The sequence below is a fragment of the Gymnogyps californianus genome, chromosome 1 (genome assembly GCF_018139145.2).
Source record: "Gymnogyps californianus isolate 813 chromosome 1, ASM1813914v2, whole genome shotgun sequence".
In the NCBI taxonomy this organism is placed as follows: Eukaryota; Metazoa; Chordata; class Aves; order Accipitriformes; family Cathartidae; genus Gymnogyps; species Gymnogyps californianus.
The window spans coordinates 82,868,604-82,895,545 of record NC_059471.1 but is presented as its reverse complement, the minus strand read 5'-3'; positions in this window follow the sequence as shown (position 1 = coordinate 82,895,545).

Below are 26,942 nucleotides of genomic sequence, written 5' to 3'. Positions count from 1 at the left end.
ATTTGTATCTCTAAAGAGCTAAATCTGTGGTTACTAGGAGTGCTTTCTGCACAGCTCCTTCCTCCAGTACTTGTGTATTCCTCAAGTGTCCTTGAATCTCCACAGGACTCTTTCTCAAAGGATGTTTGTTCTTCCCAGTCCACCCCAGGAGCAGACCAACCTGCAGCTACGTAGACTGCGTGTTAGATCTTAATTTCATTCAGTTCCAATATTTGTCATTCACTGTGCTTCAAGTAATTTTTTTCCTATTTTTTTATGTACAAAAGAGTTTTACATTGTTGGATAACATTTGGTTTAGAGCAGGACTTGAGAGTAAGAGGGCAAAACAGCCATAAGCCTCTGTGAGACTTCAGCCAGCCAGGACTCTGGTGGATAGTAGAGACAAGATTTCTGGGTTTTTCAGCCTGCTGTGATGTGCACAAAATTAATCCATTTTTATATTTCTGTCCTTGAAAGGTTGGTTTAATATGTACCTGATGAAATTAGGCTGTGGGCTCCACTAATTCTAGTTACCTTGCAGGCAGTTAGAGGTAGAAAAAATTTATAATATTGATAAAGTTGAGCTTTCTGTTTAAGCCAGTTGGTCCAGGGAAGTGAATGTTCTCTCCTCTTGAAGGAAATTGCTCTAATTTAAAGGCATTAAACGTTTATCATTTTTTACTTGTCTCACTTGCAAATGCTACTGATGGTTATGTTGTTTATCTGGACTGACTCTCTGAGAAATGGGAAGTGGTTAAAAATTCTCTTAAAGTTTTTCTGAAGACAAAGAAGAACTCATGAATTGTCTTGTAAGATTTTTTCCACTTGAGCTGAACTGCTAAACCTGATGTTTGACAGATAAATTAGTAAAAGAGAGCAGCTAGTTTCTGTCTGTTAGTAATTTGAATTTCTGTACAGTGGATGAAATTTTGCTCTCCTTTTTGAAGACATACATTTGGAAAGTATAAGTGAAGTCATCTGAGTGTCTGCTGTAAAATTGGTGTGAGAGCAGATTGGATGATTTTCACAGGATTATTTGGCCCATGATAGACAGTATAAAAGTGGAAACAACAATAACTTTGGATAGCTTTATCTCATCTAAAAGCATTGGAGAGAAGGGAAGACAGGAACTGCTGACCCCATGTACAAGCAGCAGTCCTGACGCCTTTGTACTGAGTCCTGCCTTCCTGCGTTGGAAATCAATACCTAAGAGAGATTACATAATAATACAAATCACTGTAGCATTATGTGTCGAGGGGCTTCTCTTTTGGAGTTAACATGTAGGCCAGCTATAGCGGCTGGCCAGTTTTCTTTTACTCCTTTTTGTTTGCTCATGTTAGGGATGAGTGTTGTAAGGTAGCCATCCCGCTTTAATTACTGATCTGTCACTCTTTATTTTGAAATTCCTTCTCAAAAATCAGTTTTGAAAAACCACCGCTATTCCATGCGTGAGGCTGGTTTTTAGCCAGAGCAGTCAATAGTTGTCTCACTGCTGAGAACCAGTGGATAGACTGTGAATACTAAGGGCCAGAGAAAAACATCTTTTCTATAGAACAGCCTGTCCTAAAGACTGTTGAAATTAAAGGTCCCATTAATTTCCCTCCTCTTTAGATCAGGTTCTGATAATGTGGGCACTGGTCTCCAGGGACAGCAGGTAAGCTCTGGCCTTGAGGAAGGATGAAATAAAGCTATCTCAGTCTGGTCATTACGCTCGTGGCCCAGGCCAAAGCGCTGTAATGCTCCCTGAAGGCAGAGCTTCCCTTCTCTCTCCTGCTGTAGCCACACCTCTGCACCAGGCATTGCAACTGGCTACCAGCTGCATCTGGACCTTGGCACATGAACGAGTGCAGCTGTATGGTTTTTCCACCCCTGCTCTAAGCCAGATATGTGTGTAGGCATTGGGACTGCACAGACCATTCCTGCCTTGCACCTGGCTGCTTTGGAGCACAGGCAGAGCAGACACTGAGCTGCTTGTGCCGATCCTCGTAGACAGCATCTTCAGTTTATTCTGTTTCCACCATTATGTTGACGCTTGGTGTCTTCTGAAAAAAGAGGATTTAGTAATGTCTCCTCTACTTCTCCCTCCCTCCCTCCTTCTGCCTAAATAAGTAAGTTCTTAGGACAGATTCAAATAGATTGGGAGCCCTGGAACTGCTTATGCAAGTCTAAGTGAGTGGCTTCACTCCTCCACTTTCCCAAGGGAATAAACTGATAAAGGAATATGTTTCAGTGTTTTATTGCATTGGTCTTCACATTAACAATGTGTTTTTCCTCTGCATCAACCTAATGGTTCCCATGGTGCTTTTTCCTGGTGTTCTTGGCAAAAATTTCCTCCCTCTGCCGCTGCCCAAGTTGTGGCCGTACTGAGCTGTTGCGTTCTTCTCTAGGAAACAGCTATATCTGCATTGTGCGTGTGTAGTCTGCTAATATATAATAGAAACTTACAGCAAGAAAGAGACAACATAAGCGTAAGACTTAATTACCTCCCTTTACAATGAAAGTTTCCAAGCTGTAATGCAACAATACACAAGCATGTTGAAGCAGGACCAATTTTGTCACTGGATTAGAGTAAAAAGAAAACATGCAATGTGTATATTGTTCTGGTCCCAGCAGATTGTTCACAGACATAAATGCTGGGACCAAAAATAGTCAAGTCAAGCTCGTTATTACTTTCTATAACCACTTAATATGCCACTTTTTCTTACTATACCCTCAAATTGAAAGGCAGTAATTTTGCTTCCAGCCACGCTGTATTTTGTTATGTGTTCCAAGTTTCCTGGGATATAACCATCACTTTTCAGTTGTGCACTGCTTGCTGTAGTTATGGCCGCTGCAGCTCTTGCTGCATGGTTTTATTCATGCAGATGCCAGCTATTTGTTCAAATGCACATAGTGTACTTTGTCTGCCTGGCTTTGACCACTAAACCCATAGGGGTATAGCAATCGGTTTGCTGAGGCTCCATTCTAGCCTTGCTGCATTCCTCCTGAAAATTTGCCATGTGACAGAAAAAAAAAGCGCAAAGATAAGTATTTCTAGCAGGGAACAAGGAATGTTAATAAAGAAAAAAAAAGATCATACCTCTGGAGAGTCAGTTATTCTGAGAATCATGCTTACCTTTGCCTTCTAGATATGGATTTAGAAAATAATTATAGTCATCGTCATAAAGGACCTTTTTACAACATGGTTTCACCCAGTGATATGAGTTAGCGTTGAACAACTTTTAGTCACCCACATAGCCAAAGAAGGTACGGACAATTATTTCTGTCTTAAAAAAAATACACGCTGTGAATTGTTTAAGTGTTTGGGAAAAATTTTCACTTCTGTCCAGGTTTATAAAATCTAGTTCATTGTGTTTCATCACACTGTTTTTCATTTTCTATAATACAGCTTAAAAAGCTGAGACAATAATCACCGAGACAGCAATTTTACAGAAAGTTTCTAGCCTTGGGAGACTTTCTTAATGGTTGGTATTTGCTATATAATTAAGCATTTGGCACTTACCAGGTTTCATTTACAAAGCACTTTCTTTGTACCTTCTCTAATGGTACTGAGAAGAGAACTTGCAGTTTTGAGATACTTCCTGCTCTATCAAGCAGGACAAAGCCAAAGCTATGCCCTTGTCTGTTTTCTGGTTTCTACATCTGAAGTGTTTTTTTTTTTTTAGCCATTTTGAATACAAATGCATGTTGAATAGGCTGAGGAATGGGAAATCCATGTGAGTCTTCAGCAATCCTGTAACTGCTGACATACTCTGAACAGAGTGTCTGTTCCCATGTCTGGAAGACAAAGATAGAGAAAGATCATTTTATTGCTCAAATATTTTCCTTTTTCTGGCTTCTATTTTCCTGACTGAAATCAATATTTCAGGGCTAATGGATGAGGATGTCTGCTGTTGCTGCCTAAAATGCTGACCTTGGCAATCAATATATTTAGCTTGGAGCATTTGTGATGTCAATTACTATGATAATACTTCAGCATTTACTGCCTGCAAAATGTCTAGGTTATTGGGTTAGAGTTCCCCTGCAACCTTATCTTTCCCACTTTCTTTCTTTTTATACTCTGTAACTGCTGGGGACTCTGAACCCTCAAGCACAACTGTGTTAAGCAATTATTTTATTAGGACTGGATGAATGATGGTTTTTGTTTTGTTTTCTAATTTGTTGATCATTTTGAAAATACAGAGGGACAAGCAAGCTATTCTGAATAATACATTTCACTTCAACAGAAGGTGCTTTGTTCTGATGTTTTAAAATCTTTTCGAGCAGATTTTGAAGATTTCTAATAACAGTGTGGTAAAGTTTGCCACAAAGTTATTCCATACTGAAGAAACAGAACACCTTTTTGTAGAAAACACTGAAACACTTCATTTATTTTTTTCATTGTGATCTGTAACTTAAGTGAATAATTTGCTTGTATGTAAATGAGTTTAGTGTCACTGATTGTACTTTTTTTTTTTCTCCAAGAATGGTTTCATTTAAGAAATATCACATAGCCCAGGATTTTAACACTAGTCGTCCCCAAGTGCTTTCAAAATGGCACCTTTCTCCCTTCTCCTCTTTGTTATATTCAACGTGAACTGCCTAGTCTGTGGGTTTTTCCTGCTCTTGCCTGAACAGAATAGGATTAAGCACCATCATCCCTGCCAACACTGGTGCTTTCTGTCTGTTGCACGTCAGTTCGTTGCTGAGCTTCTGTACCAAATTACCCGGATGCGGTAAAGACCTTGACCTTGACATCAGATTGATCCTGTGACCATAAAGACTCTCAACAGATCTAAGAGATTATTGACCTCAGTCCAGAGCTTCAGTAAAGTTTGTCAGTCTCTGTAGAGCATAACAGTAGATAGACCATTATAAATGATGGCTTTTTATTCATAGGGCAGTCTTGAACTGCAGCATCTAATCTTATTAGAGAAAATTAGGTCTGTCCTGGAGCTTTAAAACCTGTTTGTGGGGCTCTGGCCCACAAGCTGTCAATCAACTGAAACCTGTCACAAAGGTTTACAAAGACTGACCATAAATTGCTAAAGAATGACAGCTATTGTACATGACTGCATTGCCTTCAGATCTGTCCAAATTTGCATTTTTTGCAAATTAAAAGGAGTCTGTGGTTAACAGAATAAATGCTTTGTCTGACAGAGTATTGAAGACAATTGTGAGTATTGACATTATTTGTATTATATGGTGTTTTTTTCAGAAGGAGCAAAGATCGCAAAAAATGAGACTGTGAAAAGGTATTATTCATGTGTACTTGTATCAGTTGAAAAGTTTGTTCCTCAGTCCTGTAATAACCAATACCTTTGTACACATATGGCACTGTTTAAAGGGTTTTCAAATACTTCTTATAGTGCTGAATAAGCAAGGTCTGGCCTGAAGCCCTTCAAGGTAATTGAGAGCTTTTCCATTGACTTCAATGGGCTTTGGCTCAGGACATTAGTGAATTTAGTCTCTCAAAACCACTTGGACTATTGTTATCCTCATATACTAGTAGAAAAGTGAGACAAAAAAGTGAAATGACATGCTGTCAGTCACACAACAAGTTGGCAAGGACAGTATAAGAACTCAGTATTTTTGCTACCAGTCCAGTTATTCAACCACCTCTGCTCTCAAAAAAAAAAAAAAAAAAAAAAAAAAATGGAGATTTTTTATGCTGGTGAAATAGCCCTGTGAATGGCTTGAGACTAAAGCTTTCATTACATATAGGCTGTCCTAGCTAATGATATCTCAAGTATGCCCTGCGCTCCCTGGGGTTTATGGCCTTGCTGGGGATATTGCTCACATGGGATGCGGCAATGTGATCCTCCCTCCCATTGCCTGCGCTGCAGTTTCCTAGTGCTGACGGGGATCACGTTGGCAGCCGTGAGTCACGCTCAGCGTCTGCACTTGTGTGCTCTGAAGGTGCCCAGACAGAACTCAGTAACACCCAGACTCCAGGAAATATTTATTAGATGATGCATTCAGGGAAAACAAATATTGACACAACAGCCTACATGCCTGCTTCTGTCCACTATGGCTTACCTTTGCCTGGGACTGGTGAAGGCGCTCCCGCTTTGCATACTCCTGTAATGTCCCCTTTTTGGCTTCACAGTCTGTTCTCACCAGAAGAAATTTTACAGTGTAAAGGAGAGCCAGGGTGCAGGCAGCCTCTCGGGCAGGAGACTTTTGGGGAGCTAGCAGCCTCCCTTGCAGTGGTGCTGCCTTCCCCTTGCACCCCTCCTGTGGCAGCAGGATGGAGGACAGACCCTTCTCGGAGCTCCCGTCAACCAGGTGACCCCTTCAGAGCTCCACGTGGTTTCTTGTGCTGTACTTGTGATAACCCTAGCAGCCTTTGTTGTAATTTGTCTGATAATTCACAATCTGTGCTTCTTAATTTTTCTATTTTTTTTTCTCCTATGGCTTTATTTTTTAGTTTCTGTCTTTTAGCCTGGGGGAGGGAGCCTGTTGCTCTCTAGTGGCATGCCCTGGTAGATCTGCTAGCTTTGAGTCCTCTGCAATACATGAGGATGCCATTCCCCTCTGAGATGGATGTGCTTATTGCCGTTTGGGTTTTTTTTTTTTTGGTATGACTGTAGAGCACAATGTGTCCAACTCCACATTTTTTATGTTGTCAGCCCCAGGCTGAGCAAATAGCACAAGGAGAAAGCTTTCTTCTCGTTGGATCCCCTCCAAGCCCAAGTGGTTAGCTACACAATGAATCCTTTGCTATCTGGAGAGAAGAAAAAGGTGGTTTCTGATAACGCTACTTCTGCAGGTGGTTCTATGGGTCATTCTTAGCTGTTCTCTGAGGTGAGGAAAGATTCATGCTATTTCCATGTTGACAGAGACAGCCCTGCCAGTGCCGGCTGTATGAACTAGTCAGGTATGTCAAAGGAGAAGAGAAAGCATATACAGCCAAAGGCTACAAAACCCTGGAGCTTATTCACCTTCCTTCCTTGACCTCAATACTGATTTGATTTGAGGCTACCTCGTCACTATATTGAACGTGATTTACATGGTTCATTAATTAATAAGCCAAAATGATATTAAGAAGCCATGAGTGCCCTGTTAACTAATGGATCTGTCAAGTTCTCACTGAAGTCTTCAGGGATAATGCCCAAGGGGCAGAACTTAGATTAATTCCGTTCATATCAACTGCCACTACCTAGAAGGTATGACTTAACTGATGAGTGGTAATTGGTTATAAGCCATTGTGACCAGGTCCTAAATTTGGCAAAGGAAAAGAAGCTCTGAATTCTGCTGACCTGGAAGGCCTTGATAAAAACTGTCAAAGACTTCAGCGCACAGTCTTCAGCTTTGTCTGATGTTTTGTGTGTATCTATATCTGAGCTGCAACGTTGAGAAAGCTCTGGAAGGCAAGAGTTTACTTAAATACTGTAGGAGGAAGAGTTTAATGTGTGCTGTGTAGGGACATACCAGATGCTGAGATCTGAACAGAAAAAGCCTAGATGACAACAACCAGATATAAAACTAACATAGGGTCTGCAGGGCAAGTGGCTGGCCCAAGATATCAGTGTTTTACCTAGAAGTCTTTTATTTCCTGGTCACTGTTGGAGTTTCAATTGAAATCATGGGCAACCCATGAATGACAGTCCCATTTTTGCAAATAGAGAATAGTAATTGGAAACTGTTCTCCTGGAAAACAATTTAAATCCTGGTGAGCCAAATAAATATTTTTACCTTTTCCTTTTAGAAGTGCTTTGCCTGGTCTAGGGAAGGAATAAAGAAGAAATAAAGCAATATCCTGCATTTACCCGCTCTCTGTGAATGTCTGTCATTTAAAAGGGTGATGACTACAGACCATACTTTTAGGATAGGTTTGTATAGATCAGTGCAGAACAAGATTTAGAGCAGGTTTAGTGGACAGTCACTTTATTCTATTGAATGTATGTGCTAAAGATAACACTTAAAGAAAATATTGGATAAATCCTTTTCGCTGCCTCCACATTTATGTATTTTGGAATAGTCATAGCAAAATAGAGAAGTTTGTTCATCAATCTTTTTTATTCTCTTTAGATATTTGTAGCTATTGTCATAAATGGATCTAGTCACGGTGTTCTCTCATGTGATGTTTTAGATCTAGTTGCTTGAAGTATCAGGCAATATGGATGTCAAACCAGTGTTTGAATCTAAAGACAGACTCTTGCTACAGCTGTCTTCACTGACATGAAGTTAGGCCCTACAAATTGGACCAGCCTGTGAATTTTCCCAGTTTACATTGTCCCAAATGCAACCTTTTCCTGATAGTATCAAATTGAAAAAAAAAATCCCAATTCTTTTATTAAGCTATTATCTAGGACAAAGGCATTGCATTTCTCAATGATTTGAAAGATCTCAGTGATTTCAAGATTTAAAATGGCTCGTTAAATATTAGAGCTGAGTTCCAGAGCTAGGTCAGATCTTTAAAGCACTCCTTACACATAAAGATATGCTGTTATTAAGGTTAATCAGGTTGTTATATGTTTTAATCTCCAATCAGACCAAGAAGTCTCTGTATCAGTACAGTGCAACTGAGCATTCATTGTTACAGGCTGCGCTGGGATCAATGGCATTTCAGTAGTAAAAGAAACCTGGAGAAGAGGTAGAAAGCAACATGAATAATTTCCAGCAACTGTACTGAAAGCTGAGCAGACTTAAGTTGTTTTGAGTCACTAAGATTAGCCAAGTTGAAATATGCATCTCCTCTTACTTTGATTTACCACCATTCACGTTACAGAGTGAATTGCATTTGCCCTGTAAGCATCATTTTGTTCAATGGGGCAAATATGTATTAACATTGCCACAGTAATTGCTCAAAAGGCATTATATTACTCGCTTGTTTTTTGAAAGTGCCTACAAATGCCGTTTAACACCTCACAGTACTAGATGTTATAAACACAAAATAAATATCAATCGTTCTCTCAATGACCTAGTGATTTCAACATGTAGTGAGAGATGAAAGGCAGTGAGAGGAAGAGAAAAGGAGAAGAGACAGATGAAACAGTGTGTTAAGTAAATAGGCAGCTATTACAGTTGCATTGGTTCAGGCTTATCAGAGGGAAGTGGAAGAAGTGAGAGGGCTGGAGCCATCCCTCCATTAGCTCTGCCTTGTGCTACTTGTACTCCAGTCTCATGAGAGAGGAGAGACTGCAGTATAGTTTTTCTGCCCATCAGCAGCCCAACCATGCCTGACTCTGAACTGATGTTTCATATACTTTTGCAATAAGAAAGGTTGCATCCATTATCTGTGATCAAAATCTAGATGTAGTATGGGCATGAGTGAGACCATGTACAACAAGGAAGGTTTTTTTCTGTAGCTAATGCTACTTTTCCATTAGCAGAAGTAAAGTGGAACTTGGAATGAGATCGAGTCCACCTGCATTTTTGATGTCTCATGAAGCAGTCTTCCTGAAGCAAGTGTCCGACTTCCATACTGAGTTGATGAAGGCATACAGGTTTCTCTTTGGAGGAAGACCCTACCTGCCCTAGGTTGTGCGTTCTTTGATGCCAAAGGTATGAAGAAATCCCATGGCTTTGCCACCCTCCTCTAGCTCTTGGTTGGAAGAAGTGATATTGTTATATCTAACTTCTGAGGTGAAAATGAAGTGAAACGAAGGCACACTTGGTATGTTCAGGTCTGTCTGAACTAGTTCTAGATATGGTGGTTCATGACCAAGGACTTCTGGAGCTCTGGAGCCCTCTGCCTTACCCATGCCATACCCATTAAAGAATGAGTCTTTAATAGTGGCCATATTTTCCAGCTGAATAACTAGAGAACAGGAAAGTTTAGTGACTTGGCTTTGTGGGCTCTGCAGCTTACTGGACAAGGCTCTGTTAGCTCAAAAGAGCTCTGTGGCTGACAGCCACAATTTTGACACCTAAGGCTTAAAAACACATTTTAAAATTACTCATATCTGTCTCTCAAAGTGAAGGTAGACTATTCCATGAATATGTGAATGGTTTATTTAGCTGTGTGGTGAATACATCTATCTTTCTAAATTGCTTGATACATCTACATTTCTAAATTCGTAATTATCAAAGCAAAGATAGTGGAATGATGTATTTCTAGTACATAGTTAGGTCTGATTCATCTTGGTGCTCCTGGATGAATAAGATCTGGTGTTCCTGTTAATGGATGCTTTCTATGACCCAGACATCAGAGAAGAGTGATGCATTAATGAGGATTTTCACTGGTAGGTACTTTCTGTAGTAATTGCACAGCTACCAAGAGAGATAATTGCTGGTTTCCAGATGTTACCACTGTGGTCAGGGCCACTTGCTCCCACTCTCTGTTTAAATTTAATTCTCCTCTGAACCTTCCTTTTCATTAATTAAAAATTATACGTAGTTTCTACATTTAACTACAGAAAAGAAAACAAAACAAAAACTGTTTTAAAAGCCTGATGGATTCTGAGCATTATGAAAGTGTAGTGAGGGTAGCTAGCTAACAAAGTACGCTTAGTGAACACTTAGAAAACTCACATACTAGAAGAGAAAGCAGAACTGAGATTACTGTACTTTTTACATGATTCACAAATAACAAGCATAAGGAGCAAACAAAAGCACACTTCATTGTTCCAGCAGCACTAACTCTGACCAGAACAGACAGGTTTTCCGCCTCTATCTCCATGGTATGTCTCTGGAAAAAGAAAACTGAGAGGCATTCTGCAAAGCCATGCGGAGGAAGTGCTCCCAGTTCATTGTGCTTCCTCGCACGCCTGAAGGCGCTCTGTGTGTGAGCATTTGCAAGAATAGACCATATGTTAATGACTTACTTACTAACCTCAAAGCCAAGTCCACATGCTATAAACCACCAGTATTACCTTTCTTTTGTGCGCTGTGTTATTGCCTGAACAAAACCCATCATTTCAGAAAATGTCAGGTAGAAGTATTGTATCAAGATGCACACTGTGGAAAGTCAGCTCATACATTTACCAGAAAGCCATTAGGAGAAAACATATATGTACTGAAAACAAGATAAAAATAATATATAAATGTATCCACAAGCCAAAAGTATGATGTTCTATTATGATGAAAGATGCTTGAAAAACATTAAGAATAACAAAGCAGATTCTTTCCTACCATAAAAAGCTTTGCTCAACACAGGAGGGCTTCATGACTGCTGGAAAATATGAGAAAGGTAAACATAGTACAATGATATCACCCAGACATTTTGAAAGGAGGTTTTTGGTTTTCAGACTGTAATTGGGCTGTGTATTGGATTTGCGTGAGTACTGTAAAGCTAACATATCTGTACAATAGGTGAATAAGCTGGCACTTTGTATCTTTCAATGATTTTTTTGTGGTTTTTAATTTTCTTTAGTCATTTCCTCATCCCTTTTTTGTTGCAATAGCTTTGATAGTTCCCCATATATACCGCTTCTTTACCCTGCTGTTAGCCCTGAAAGGAATTGACAGCCCCCCTATCTGGCTTGTTAAGCTCTTGAAGCTTGCTGCATCCTGCATGTAGCATGTTTCTGATTATGCCGGCAGCACAGACATTTGAGCTCACAGCTGCTGTAGTGCTGCCAGATCAATACACCCACAAAGCACAGCGAGCCTTTTGTGTAGGTTCAGAAATCAGATTTCTCTTGTCTAGAGGGCAATCTGTAAAATAAAATCTCCTAACATGAAGTAGTCCTCCTGGAGCTTCACTGAGATATGCATTTATCAGTGTATTTAACAAGGCACTAAGAAGCTTTCAAGGCTGAGTGACAAGAAGGGGTTTCCTTGCTTCGAATCAATGCCACCTCCCCCTCCACCTCTCCCCCGCACCACCCTAGACTCCACACGCAATAAGGCACAGCATATGTTTCTTCTTAGACTTGTCTGCAAAAATATCAAACCCTTAAAAGACGCATCAGTTGTGGACATAAACCTGTCAGAAAACAATTATGAGCTGTATCTCTTTGTGATCTTATTAAGTCACTTGGGTCTTGATAACCTTGCAGATACCCTCTGTAGTGGAAATAATCAAGGCAGAGATAATGAAATTTATTGATAAAGCAAGGAGTCTGACTGGGTCAGCTTGAAGCCCACTCAGCTGTTAGTTTGTGGGGGGGACTGTTATTAATTTCTGGGTTTTTTTTCTTTTTTTTTTTTGTACAGCTGATAGGACTCAATTTATATGCTTTCATTCCCTCTGATACGGACAAGCTTATTTTTTTCCCCTCCAACTACAGTGAACATTTAGCTTTAGAGCTAGTATGCAGGAATTGTCAGCTCAGCAGCCAAGAGAAAGAAAGGGGAGTGGGGTACAGGGAAGGATCAACCGTAGCACGTCGTGGAGAGCAGACTACGACCATCCTCTCCCAGACATTTGTCCTACCACTTCCCTGGGAATGGCTGTGTTAGGAGTGAGCCTTGCAGGAGTGCTGATTAGTTGCATTGGCAGCAGGACTTTGACTGCAAGGGCATGAGAGTATAAATCCATACAAACTGAGATACAAAGAAAAGGGGATTGCATGTATGGGATGAAGTGACTTTTTTAGCAATTTGAGCTCATCTCTATCTGTGCTTTTTCACTCACTTGTAAATAATTTCCTTAAGGATTGGATTTGGAGAATCAAATTTGACCAAATTTCACCTGATGGTGAAATTTAGCCTAGGGATGTTTTTTCCCACAGGGGAAACTGTTGCCCCAGAGGAAGGAGGGTCGAAGCTTGAGGAAATTGCAGGACTCCACTTTGGAGGAAATGGCTGGTCTCAGCAAAAATGTGGAAATATGGCTTACATTAACTTTTGAGCAGTCCTTTTCACTTTGTTTTTTGTTTTGAAGAGCAGCTTTAAAAAAAAGGTATTTTGCAGAGTGGTTTCAAACTGCCCCTAAAGGAAAAAAATGTTAGGCTGAGTGGCAGGACCTAGCACTGGCTTGGAAGGGCCTATGGAGAGGAGACTCAGGTTTCTAACTGGGCCCATGTGAAGGCTGGAACAGCTTTGCTTTGCACACTTACCATCAACCTGGCTGAAGCAAGTGAGTTTGATTATGGATGAAGGAGGAGTTCCCCACAGAAGAAGAAGAAAACTTAAAAGGTTTTAAAATCAGACTGTACAAATGTTTTTGATTGAGACAAGGAGGATGACTAATTTAGTAAGGCTTCAACAAGAGTAGAGGCCTGAGAAAAATATCCGTTAGAAGAAAAGTATTGGAAACACTCTGAAATATATATTCAGCAAGGTGAATTCATTTTTATCAGGGCTACAATTACGCAAACAATTTTACATAGTTTGTTAAAGATGTCCTGTGGTTCTGGCGCATATAACTTATGTCATAGTAAGGTGTCTTGATTAAGATCTGTTGCCTGGATTTTACTTTAAAAAGGGACAATACTAAGCAATATCTTAGCCTAGTTTCATGTTAGGAATCGTGGGAAGAGTCTGTTCCTAACTGAAAGACTAGGGCTGAGGATGCTTTGGATGCTTCATTTTCCCCAATCTGTGGGTTAAACTGGGAGCTAACAACAGACTGATGAAAATCTCTGAAATGAAATATTTTCCTTTCTCTAATGCAGCAGAATCAGCAGGGTGTAGGTCAACAGAAAGTAGCTCACCCTGTGCCTGTTTGACTGATAGTTCCCAGTCTGCCTTCTTCTGTCTTTGCAGCCTTCAGCCCTACAGCCTTGAACTCCAGCACTGACCGTAGCTTGCTTTGCTACACTCTGGTTTCCAGTTCCCTCTAGCTGTCTTCTACACGATTTCTCTCCTATATCACTACCAGTGAAAGAGCTTAGTCTTCTGTGGTGGTGAAGGATCAAACTTCTAATGGTAACTAGCCCATAAAAAACATGAAAGGGTTTTTTATTGTCTTACTGCCTCTGCTGGACACCTAACCTAGGGGGCAGTGAATATCTTTTCGAAGTGCCTGTCTCCCTTCACTGACCAGGCCAGGTGGCTCCCTTTTTATAGATGGATATATTTAGTTGCAGAAATGCTACCAAAAGTCAATCAGCCGATGATATTTTATGTCTTACTGCCATAACACATTTATACTAAGAGATCTTATGAATTGGTGCAAAAGCAAGGTCCATAATAGCAAAACCAAGCTTCTCATGGAGTGCTTTGTTACAGTACAATCCTGGCTTTCTTAGTCCTGCTTTTGCTTGGAATGATTTATCTTGAGGCTACAGACTGCAGATATATTTGCCTACCCATACTTTGTCATGATATTATCATTAAGAATATAACTATACCCTTGGTGTCAGAGAAACCCAAATTGCTCTTATCTGAAGAAAAGAAAGAGGCGATTTTTTTTTAACTTCACTTGCCAATCTCATTACATTTCTCTATCAGTTGAGTATGTTTTTCATTTTCCTTTCCAAGTGCACTTTTGTTTCCAATATTGAAGATTATATTTATAAAGGGGATCCATTTCAGTGATGGATGAAATCCATCACTATCCCTCTACATTTACAACTCAACTTTAAGGATGAAACTTTCTACCAAGCAAAAGCATAGGCAGGTCTTTCATCAGTACAAATCTGAGTACACATAAGGGCTTTTTTTCCAACAGGACAAAAATGAGAACAAGATCCTGAGTACAATCAGATAGGTGTGCTCTAAGATGGAGGCAAGGCCACAGGGTGTCGCAAGCTTGGAAACTGATCCAACTAGGAAACATTGTGATATGGTTAGAAGAAAAGCTGTAGCTGCTTGCAAAAATGACCAATTACAGCCCTTTAGGTTAATAACGCCAAATCATTTATGCAGGCTGGGTCACATAATCTCTCAAGAGTCATATGTCGTGTCCCCATCCTGTTATCAGATGTATCTCTCTCATACACGTAAAATGTAGGCATCTCTCGAAATACAGCTGGACATAGAGCAGGTACAACACCAAAAGAGGGGAAATGCAGAAGAAGGGAACTCTCCATCCCAGCTGTTCTGTGAATAACTGATCTCTGGCCCAGAATCACAGAAAAGAGGTCCTTAGACTAACTGGATTACTTTGGCCACTTGACCTTCTTGTATGACAGAGAAATGATTGTATGCTAACAATTTACCTGGTAAATCATTATACATATACTGCATATACAGGACCCCAAGTATTCTGGAGTACTCTCACTACAGTCTATCTGATGATTTTATTCTAAAATGTGATTCAAAACAGACAGTAGTTGGGGATACTGTTCAGAGATGCTTTCTAGATTGTAGTCAAATGATCACTTCCTCAGAAATCACTGCACTTCCTTTGAGTAATCGTTAGTAATTTTTTTCAAATTGAAACAATATCACCTTTCAGCTGGTTTCTACTCTGTAATGAAGACTTGTAGGTACAGACATTTATGCATGTCCTGATTTTGGCTGGGACAGAGTTAACGCTCTTCTTAGTAGCTGGTACAGTGCTGTGTTTTGGATTTAGTGTGAGAATAATGTTGATAACACGCTGATGTTTTAGTTGTTGCTAAGTAGCGCTTATCCTAAGTTAAAGATTTTTCAGTTTCCCATGCGCTGCCAGCAAGCAGGTGTGCAAGAAGCTGGGAGGGAGCATAGCCAGGGCAGCTGACCTGAACTAGCCGAAGGGATATTCCATACCATGGAACGTCATGCCCAGTATATAAACTGGGGGAAGTTGGCCGGGAGGAGTGGATCGCAGCTCTGGCATCGATCAGTGGGTGGTGAGCAATTGCATTGTGCATCACTGGGTTTTTTTCCTTTTTTTTCCCCCCCTCTTCTTTTTTTTGTTATATTCCTTTTCAGTATTATTATTATTATTATCTTTCATTATTATTATTGTTAGTATTATATTTTACTTTAGTTATTAAACTGTTCTTATCTCAACCCACGAGTTCTACCTTCTTTCCCGATTCTCCTCCCCATCCCACTGGGAGCGGGGGGGAGTGAGGGAGTGGCTGCGTGGTACTTGGCTGCTGACTGGGGTTAAACCACAACAATGCATAATAACACATCCTTTCTCATCACCTGTGTAAATTCAGAGCTGACCTGTGGAAATCAAACAGAAATGACTTGTTGGTCCCCATAAAGAGAATGACATTATATGGAGACAGATGGCTCTATCTCGAATTCAAGAATTATTTCCAAATGCAAAGAGCGAGGGTCTCAATTCCCAAAGCAAATACTCTCAGATCGATCAAACTGTGCAGGAACTAGAACTGTTCAGCTGGCCAGCATTTCCTACCATCTATAGTGGAAGAGAAAAGCTCTGTTCATCTTGAGCATAATGTAAACAAGAGTATGGTAGAAAACTTATTTTCACTGGTGACACAAATGAGACTGATGAAAATATCTGGAACTGATCTACAATGCAGCTTCTGCTGTTGTTGTGTACTAAAGCCATGACTGAAAGGAGATGCTGTTCTAAGCGGATGGATGGAATAGTCACAGATGTAAGAAGAAAATGAATCCATTTACTCTTTATACCTGGTCAGTTTTCCTATATACACAAGGCATAACAAATGAATTAGATTCACTCACACACCTCAAATTCACTTGTGCTAGTAATAGAGGGCACAGTGCAGATAACTTCCCTTCTCAGTGCTGATCGGCAATCTACACATACTGCTTCAAGAGTTTTAGTCTTAAAAAAAAAATTACAATATCATACGTGGTATTTCATACTTAGCCTTTGCAAGACTTCCTTTGCTTTGAAGCATTTTCTGACTAAGTTACTAATCCTGTGACTGGCTGTGTGTCTAGGCCTCTCCTTACTCATATGGTCTGGTTTGGAACAGGAGCCAAACGAAGACTGAGGGTCATGGTCAGTTTGTATTAGACACATAGAAGGAGGGTATTTCTGTCTTAAAGACTTTACAGTCCACCTGCATTTTAATATCTGATGTTGCACGGAATAGAAACCAGCAGAAGCCATTGGAAAGCCTTCCGCCATCTTAAAAAAAAACAGATCTTGGTCTGTACATTTCATTCAAAGTGTTGATTTCATTAATCCACTGAGAATTGGTTTATTTTTCTATAGTTAATCTGAACAACAAAACTAAACACAATGTGGCATTTCAGAGAAAATGGAGTAAAAGCATTGAATTATTTATGGCAAAAAATGTAAGACCATTCTCCCTTCTTCTCCAATAAAGATTGGCTCTGATGCAGAAAATTCCCTAAACTGCTGCATGACAACAATATTGTTTCTATCACAGTTTGAATGAGTCTTGCAAAATTCTGTTTGTTGCTGATAAAGAGTATGAGGAGATACGGACATGAGAGAGTAACAGCTTTATGAAGGCAGGGCACAAGCCGGGGTCAACAACAGGAGAGAAAAAATAGGGAGCAGAAGAGGCAGTATGTGTCTAAAAAGCAAAGAGAAGAACAGCAGGCAATGTGTTTTGTTTCCCCAAGAAATTCTGGAGGATTTGACCCTTTGCAAGTCTGTTAGTGCTGGATGGGGATTGCAGTGCATTCTGCACAGTGAGGCCTTGGGGTAAATAAAATTGCAACAGGAGCAAAATGTTTTCATTTCTTATGCATAAGCAGTAAAGAGATAATAATGATAAGGCTAGAACCTTGGGTAGTGTCCCTCTCCAGTCATAGGCCATTGGTGAAAGGGATACACATTCTGAAGTCTGGATGATTTTGATACATCTACATAGTTGTGGGCTGCCTGACCTCTTACTCTTTCTACAGTAAAGATATAACTATCTTTTTTTTCTCTTTTATATTTCAACATCTGATAGTTTTGCAAGAAAGCAGAACTATGGATGCTGGTCAGATCCCGCATATTTTCTCTCCCTTTTCCAAGCCCCTTTGCTTTTTGCTATGCACTTACGGTGACACATCCCATCTGGTTCTGCTGTATTGCATGATCCAAGATAATACTTAGTGCCGTTAGCAGTCAAGATGGAACACATCATAGCTTGTTCCTGGTGTGTGTTGCCAAAGGCCTTAATCTTCTGCTTCAGAATTCCAAATAATTTTTAAATTCTTTTTAAGTTATAGAGTGGTAAGCATCCCAGGGAACTCTGCATTTCCATGTTAGGGCTGATTCTGCACCCAAGTGAGCTTGTTTAAAACTAATTCAGGGATCTTTGTACCAGATATGCCATGACTGGGCTGAAGGTCAGGCAAGCAACTCTGTCTTTCTTCCTGAACCACCCAGTCTCATCACAGCCACCTTGATTATGTTTCAGCCCTGTCTCCTGTCCTGCCTGGTACCCTCCTCTTGTCAGGGAGGGGCATTCTCGGGATCCATTTAGGGCAGGTTTGTATTGCTGGGCTGTGGAAAAACCAGCCAGTGCAGAGGCAAAGGACAGAGCCTGTAATAAGAAAACATTCTTTCCACGCCTTCTGGTTTTCGTGTCCCATATTTGAGTTTGAAACCATGGTATTTTGAACTATGACTCACCAATTTTGCTTTATTGCTGATAGTCTGTGGTTGGCAAATTTTATGAGTTTAATCAGTCAAGCAGCTATATGCAACATAAAGCTAAGCTGATAGTATTTAATTTCTGCACGGAATAGGAATAGATAATGTAATGAGACTTTGTCATGTCCAAAAGCACGTAAATTAATCTGACATTACAGGCATAGCCATTGCACGCATGCACACAAAAAGCAGGACTTCCTGCTTTTGTTTATATTGTTTCCCATGTAGTTTGTTTATTGCTGTGATTTGTTTATTAGTCAGGTGGATGCACCGTGCTGGGGCCCTGCAATAGAAATCACCCATCTCGTGGGACCTACAGAAATGCCTGAGCTCAATCAGAGGAGAGAGCCCAAAGGGATTCAGTGTGGTCACACAGAGCGGCGAGAGAGAAATCTCCCCTGCAGGGTCCTGTTGAGGATTATACCCTCCCGTGGATGCCCTGATAATCTCATAATCCCTAACCTATGACTTGCCTCTGATCTCCTCTCACTCCAAATTATTTAGACTTCAAGTAAGGGGAAGTTTAGAGAAGAAGAACAATTATGAAAAGCCATTTCCAGTAAGCTCCTAAAACATTTTTAGCCAGTTTAACAGAGCAGTTAATGAGAGCAGTAGAGGAGACCTTGGGAGGGTAGCATAGATGTCTTTAATCTTTCTGCTCTATTTTTCTTATCTCCACCACATCTACTGAAGTAAACAAGCAAACAAGATGTGTTTCCAGTATGCACTTAAGACTTTACGTGCTATAGTTGAAAAAGTGGAGAAATGCTTTATTTTTTCATTGATTTAACAGTTTTAACTGATGTGATATATATGCCATGAAATATTCCCTCCACATACACACAGACAGGCTTGTAAATGATAGGTTTGGTTACTACTCAAAAGTAGATCCACTTTACCACCTTTCCCCCCCACACACAAAAAAATGGATTATTCTATTACAGCCCCACAGTAAGCCTGTTATACTACAGTGAGGAGGAGATGGTTAGTACATCCTTTCCGGTTCTGCCTTTTTTATGGATTGCAAAGATAATTTCAAATTAAAATAACCTAAAGCGTTAAAGAGACTGGCATCGGTTATTTATTCTTTACAGATAGATGTAATTGTTGTGGGGTTTTTTATTTTGTTATTGACAAAGCTCTAAAATATGCATTATTCTGCTTTATGTATCTATTTTTATACAGCTCCTGGGTAAAAGTGAACTTTTATGTATTGTTTTTAAAATGTAATATTTAAAATATTTGCCATTTGCAAAACAGTCCCCTTCTTCATCTCTCCCCCAAAGTATTGCACTTTCTTTTGTTCTGTTGGGGTTTCTTTATAGTATGAAAAAGAGAAGAAAAATATGCACATTCTAGAAATAACAATAACAATAATAATAATTTATTTTTCATGAATACTGAAAAGCTACAATTAAGCAAGACCTGTAAAAACAAACCTTGTAAGAATATTTGAAAGAAGAAACATCAAAAAAACAGGGTTTTTTTTTCAGTTTAGCAGAAATGAGGGAGTATAGCTTGTCAGAGGAGAAGTACAGTTGGAATTCATTACCACACATCACTGAGTGACTCCCTTTCTCCTTCCAGGCTGTTTTCTTTGAACTGCATGCTTTTGGGGTGATAGTTGTTTTTTACTGTCATTTCAGCTCAGTGCTGTGATCTCAACTGGGGTCTCAAGGTGTTGCAGTAAGATAATTTGCAACAGGTAAAATGACAAACATCCATCATTATCTCCAGCAATTTTTTTACAAGGCTATCAACAGAGCTATTTGAAAGCTGTCCCAACTGCTTGGCTTTTGAAGGCAGATTTAGCCCTTCTGGACTGAGGTTTTTGCAATATTTCATATGATTATATGTGCACAAAACTGTACTATCATATTAATAATTGGAGTAACTTTTGTCGTTTTACAAATCCAAAATAATAAATGTCATCACCACTAAAACTGTAATTCACTTAATGGTGTCACATCCTTTTAAAGTCACTAGTACTCTGGATTATGTCCCTTTCTTGCTGTTATATTAGAACCATGATATAAAAATGCACTGTTGACTTCGCAGGAAAATATCATTAAAAGAGAGTGCTTTATCTCTTTTACTCCTTTGACCTCTCCCTCCCAGCCATAACTAGTTTACTGTAGCTGTATTCTTCCTCTCCTAAAGCAAAAGTAATTAATCTACTTTCAAGATTTGCAGAATCTCATATTTCAAAAAGTACCTGGTTTTGCTTAGAATGGCCTTGTTGTCATTGTGTGATTGAAAAATGATCTGAAACACTTTATCAGAGATCAAACAAACGCAAACTGCACTTACCATTAGCTAAGTATTTGGCCTGGCCTGAGTCATCCCATCACGTACTGGGCTCCTGAGCTCAGTATCATCACTGATCAGCGCTCGAGCGTGGCACCCACACCTATGATTAGACTGCAACGTGTCTGTATAACCAAGTTTGAGTTTAGCAATAGATAGGTATGGAGATGGCCTTGTTGTTTTGTTGCTGTGGTAAAGATTGGGCTTTTAAAAAGCACAAAATAAATTAAGAGTAACTATGACAAATGAGAGGAGATGGCTGATGCGGAGCTTATGAATTCTAATTTGCATTAGGAGCTTCCATGTGAGATTTCAAACTCCAGTGTGAATGTGCACTGGGTGTCTTTCTACTGCTATATTTGGCTGAAATTCAATGGGATGATGACACAGCTCTAATAATGGAAAGTCATTAACCTGAGGAAATCTCATTCAAATGAAACTAAATGGGGCAATGCAATAGCTAAAGCTTGCCAGGGTAAGTTTTGTCTGACTTCTTTTCAGGGAGCTGGAGCTCAGAGCAGTGGAATTTCTCCCTGAGGCAGAACAAAGGAATTAGATGTCATTTTACAACCCTTTAACTAAAAGTGATTTCAAACCTGAGGACTTTTTGCAGGAGAGAAGGTAATGCTTCTCTCAAAGTAGGATTAGCCAAAGAAGAAGAAAAATGGCTATGTAAAAAGCGGGGGGAGAGAGAGAGATTCAAGAATATTCAAAAAAGGATCCAAAGAAAAACTACCGCCCCAAGTCACACACAGTTCAGATAGAAAAGACAAAAAGATTCTGACATATCCAAAAAAATCGGGGGAAGGAAACAGAGGCATGTGTGTTTATTATTTTGACTAGTTCTGTATCCTTCCTGTGCTAACTGAAGTAGAGGATAATTGTATTTAGAAACCCACATACATCTTGGGCATCTGTTAACTTTCATCTGTCCTGTATCACTGAAGAGTAACATGTAAGTCCAGCATGCTGCAGGCTAGATTTAAGGAATTCAGTGTGTTTAAATCACTGTGGTGTCTGGAAGCTTAGGACAGCCTAGGACAGCCTAGGGGCCATTTAGCCCCATTTCTGTGAAGAGATAACAGATATCCATATTTTATCTAAAAGAAGTGTGTCGGAGGTGCCAAGGATGGGACAAAGACCAGTAGACCAAGAGAAGATGAAACTCACATGTCTATCCTTGAGCTCCCAATACAGCAACCTGGCTAGTGTTCAGCTAGGGTTAGCACCATCAGAGCTGAAACAATAACCAAGAATAATAGGAGAAATATATATTCATAGTAGTAAGTGAGCTTGCAAATTGCATTCTTCTTAAGCTCTTGGCCTCAGACCAGAACTTTTTCATTTAAATGATATACTGAAATATCACTGCCCCCCCCGTCCCCCCCCGTCCCCCCCCCATCCCCCCGCTGCTAATTAACAAAAGCCTCATATTGGAGTGCAAAGAGTGAACAGTTGAAAAAATGGATGCATTTTGAGTTTTTTTTCAAAGCTACTTCCTTCAGAAACGAGTTCTGCTTCATCAGAATTAGCTCTGAGTTTGGGAAACTTTCTGCAACAGCCCCATTGAGCTTGCTTGTTTCCGTCTCCTACAATGATTTTTCCTACTCGTTTGTGACCCCACTTGCCCATCAATTACTCCTTCTTGGCAATCTGAGCTAGTTTAAAATCCTGTAATACAGATATCGACATCAAAGAGGACTCATCCATAGAGGAAGGGAAGGTGGAGCTAGTCTTCAAAAAAGCAAGTGTCAGTGCCTCTCAGTCACATTAGTAATTTTTTTTTCTGAACTAGAAGCTTCTAATGTTTGCCTTGGCCTCTGGGCATTAAATGGATCAAAGAGGAGGATTGGAGGGGACGATGCTCATCTGAGGCGCTCATGTGCTGGAGCACACGATCATCAGTTTATCAGTTGATCATCATATTGCCACTCATGCCACTCATATTACGGAACTAAATATAGGTGGCAGTGTTCACATTAGCCTAGCATTACCTGACCATCTCTTGCTGTGAGAGAGGACAGTACCATTATAGAGTTGTGAAACCAGAACCTGAAGTATTTCAAGAAGGAGGCACTTCTTATATATGCACGACTTTTTACTGTGTCCTTCCCTCTTCTTTCTGCATTGTCTACATGGAGGTGTCTCTTCCCTCGTGGTTATGCTCTCATTTGCGGTGTGTAGGTACTGAGGGACTCCACTGAGGCTGACAGGGCTGGTTGCTTCTGTAGCTGCAGGTAGCTTACACATCTCTGCATGGCACAGCAGTCTGCCAGACAGGTAGGTTTCTGGGTAGTGCTCAGACATCAATTTCATCTGCAAGTGTAATACTAGATTTAACGTGTAACATGAAGGGCTCGGAATCCCCCTCCTGGGACACAGATGTCCCCTCCCATTGCCCTCCTCAACACACACACACGCAGCATCTTCAGATGTTTTCAATGTTTGTGTAAATATAGGTGCTAGAACATGGCCTGGGAAATCTTTTCAATGCAGTCATGAATGCAGTTAAATTTTAGATTATTCTAAAGCAGATCTCTGCCTTAGTGACCTGGATATTCATTAGTTCTGTTTTTTGCTCTATCATCTAAGCCATTTTAAGTGGTAATTCACTCTCATGTAATTCGCTCAGTGCAGAAAAGAAGAGGCTTCCTCTTCCCTGTCCTTTGACCTATCTTTGATTTCTACTTCCAATTATATCTCATGCTTTGTAGTGGGTTTTGATTTATTTATGACATTTATTCTGTGATCCTTCTGTCTTTCTAACATTTAGTGTCAGGGTGAAGTCTTTCATGGTGTTGGGAACCTGCAGCCTCAGACCCCATGTGAATTGAAGGCAGGGGAGTGTGTGGTGGGGGCAGTGGGAAACATCCTTCTCATGCTTATGCTGGTGATGAGCTCAGGATGTGGCCCTGCACTGCATATTGTGGGAAAACAGGGGAAAGCCTGGAGAAGGGACAGCTTCAGGGCATCTAACAGCCCCCCAGTGCCTATGAGGAGTCATGGAGGAGATGGAGCCAGACTCCTCACAGCAGCGCAGGGTGGGAGGGCAAAAGACAATGAGCACAAGCTGGAACAAGGGAGGTTCAGGCTGGGTATAGGGAGAAACTGTTTCCCCATGAGGACAGTAAGGCAGTGGAGCAGGTCACTCCAGAGGCTGTGCCATCCCCATCCTTGGAAGGTTTCAAGCCCCGACTGGACAAAGCCCTGAGCAGCCTGGTCCGACCCCAGAGTGGACCGTGCTTTGGGCAGAGGGTTAGACTAGAGACCTCCTGAGGTCCCTTCCAGTCTAAATAGTCACTACGGCACTGTGATAGACAGAACATTTGCTTTCCTATGAAAGATACCAGGAATAATCCCTCCACTGCAGAAAGCCAGCGTTGCAGCAGGGGAAGAAGGGACATGGGCTGTGTGTGAGGCCTGAGGGATCCTGGTCCCCTCTTCCTACGACTGTGAGTGTAAGGCTTGACTGACCTATCATTTCTTTGGCAGTCTGCCTTTGCTCCCATGGTCCCTGCTAGCACTGAAGCTGTGACTGCCACTTGCTGGGGTGGGAATGGCCTGGAAACTGCTCTCCCTCCTCTTTTGGGAGAGCTGGCAACTCCCAGGCAAGAACCTCCTCCACCTGTGGGGAACAGAGGGGCTGTGGGGACTGTTGTCTTCAGAGACACTGGCCACTGCCTCCATCTCATCCTCCTGCATCTCTGTGCTCTCTGCAGAGACAGCTATCTGCAGTGGTGTCTGTGCCCCTCTTCCCTGGCTTCCTCATCAGAGGCTCCCTGTGACTGCTGGGGAGACCCTGGGGCTGCAGGATCCTTGTGGGTGAGGATGCCTGTGGTCCCCTCCTTGTGCCCAGGCCCTGGAGGTCTCTTGGTTTGGGATGGACCCTGGCTGGAGACTGTTCTGGGGCTGGGGAGGTGTCCAGACTGGAAGAGGCCGAGGACATCCCTGCATCACAGTGGGAGCATGAGGGTCACCAAGGGCCCTGTGAGCAAAGGCCTACGTGTTGCTGGCATACCTGGCTTCAGTGACAATCTTCTAGAGGAACTTCTGGGTGTGACCCAGCAGGAACAGCCTCGGGCCATCAGCAAAGACGGTCCCAACTCAAATGGGGTGTCAACACCCCACCTCCCATGTTGGGATTGAACTGGTCCCTGTATCTCCAGCTCAGTGCTTGCAGGGTGAGACTCAGAAGTCACACTCGCTTTCCCCACAGTCCCATTCAGGTGTTAGATACAAATCACTGCCCTCTTTGGGGCCATTGGCTCCTTTGTGCTGGTGCTCCAGCTGCTCATGCCACACTCTACCAAGGAGATGGAGGCCTGACCCCCCTCTGGAGGGCTGTCAGGAGGCAGGAGGTGGAGGTGGCCTTTTCTGCTCTACAGGATTTCTCCTCTGTGTAGAGGAAAGTCACCGTGTTATTGTCTCCAGGCCACTTTGTCTCCCCTTGCTGAAGGGGGATGTGCTTGGCCAACCAATTATATACATCCCATATACTAGTCCCTTTGCAGGATAAGTTTGGTTCTGGTTGCATGAAGACCCACTGGGCCCAAGAGAGGGCTATATTTTAATACAATCAGACCTGGATTCCCCAAAACTGAGGAGATACTGACCTTCATCAACCCTCTAGCCCAATGGTTAGGACATTAACCTTTGAGTGTGAACAGAGGAAACAAGAGCCAACAGACCAGTTGGGTCGTGATCTCTGCTTCAATGAATAAGTAAGGAGTACTAGAAAGGCCCACAAGAGATATTCCTTAGTGTATCCTACAGCCCATTGGTTAGGCCCAGCTGTTTGCAGAGGGGTTATAGTAATCTCCACTATCTGATTAAAACATAAGCTCCCACAAACCAGGTGATGCTTCTAACCATGAGGATATATTAGGATGAGATCTCTCCCCTCTTGTTCTGTTTTGCCCATTTCTCTTTGGAAATATAACCAAGCAATCAATATATTTTGTTTTGGAATTGATATTTTTTCCCATTTCTTTGGGCTACAATGAATTGAAATAGGTTCCACTTTCAGAGAGCAATTTCACAGGTACTCTAAGAAACAGGTGAAAATGGCTTGTTTTATCACTCATCTTTTTTACAATCATCTGAAGAGCTCACAAAAAGACTAAGCATGGTGATGCCAGGGCCCCGCGGGGGCTGGGAACTCCCTGGGGTCTGGGAGCATCGAGGGCTCCCCATGGTGGTTCAGGGCAGGGCCTGGGAGCCAGGGCCTGTCCCACCCCCAGCCAGGAGCAGGGCAGCCGGGGGGCACTGGGGCAGCCCCAGCCCCCTGCAGTGGGCACCTCCCTAGGGATGAGGATGGGCCAAGGCTGGGACGGGCTGTCATTCCACGGGTGAGGATCAGGATCAGGCCTGGTGATGGGGACCAGGGTGAGACACGACCCTGGGATGGCCACGTGGGTGCCCTCAGGACCCCAGCCGGCAACATGGTCATTATGTGCTGGGCTGTCAATAAGTGATTGGTAACAAATTGTAGATAGAGAAGTAGCGGAGTTTCCTCATTTCAGGTTAAAACCAGATATGGATCAGAGCCTTGCACGTCCTGTATTGCATTATGTCCTGAGCAAACTTAGTGCTGGCTGTGGGCCAGGAAGTAATTTTCCAGCCATTTTTCCAGCTGCAGACTGGAGTGCCTTGAATGTAGCCTTTATACTCCTCTAACATCAGGCCTTGAAACAAAGACTATGTGTGCTCTACAAAGACGTTTTGTTATAACTAGGTGGATTGTATTTACAATTGGGATTACAGTACATGGGAATCAAGATACAGAAATATAAATGAGAAAACCTCTTTCTGATGATACTGAATAAAATAAACCCCGTAGGAATTGCCGTATGCTTACATAGTCATCATATGGCTTACTGGGAAAGTTGAAGGTATTAGTCTCGTAAGGGTCCCGGCACATCTGCAGTTATACCCATGAGTCTGTTTCAATATAGTACAAAAAAATGCTATGCATGTTTACAGCCACATTAATTTTAGAGTTGCTATAGAAATTGCTGGTATCTGAATACTTAATTTCATTTCACATCAGGAAAAAATCCAGAGATTTCAAAACCTTCCTTAGAATGGAAATGCTAAAATTCTTAGGAAAAAATATTATTAAAAAATAAATCAATCTGGATTTCATTGAAATGTTTTATTTTGTTTATTCAAAGCATCACTATGGTTTGTGTTTATTCATTTCAACACTGAACTGCAGATCACGGCTGTGCATTGTCTTGAGGGAGCTGTAGTACCAAATCTCATTCATTCCCACACTGTGAGCAGAGTCCCTGGCTTGACTCCATCTTCTGTAATGCACTCTGAATCACAGGGCTTCCAAGATAAATCC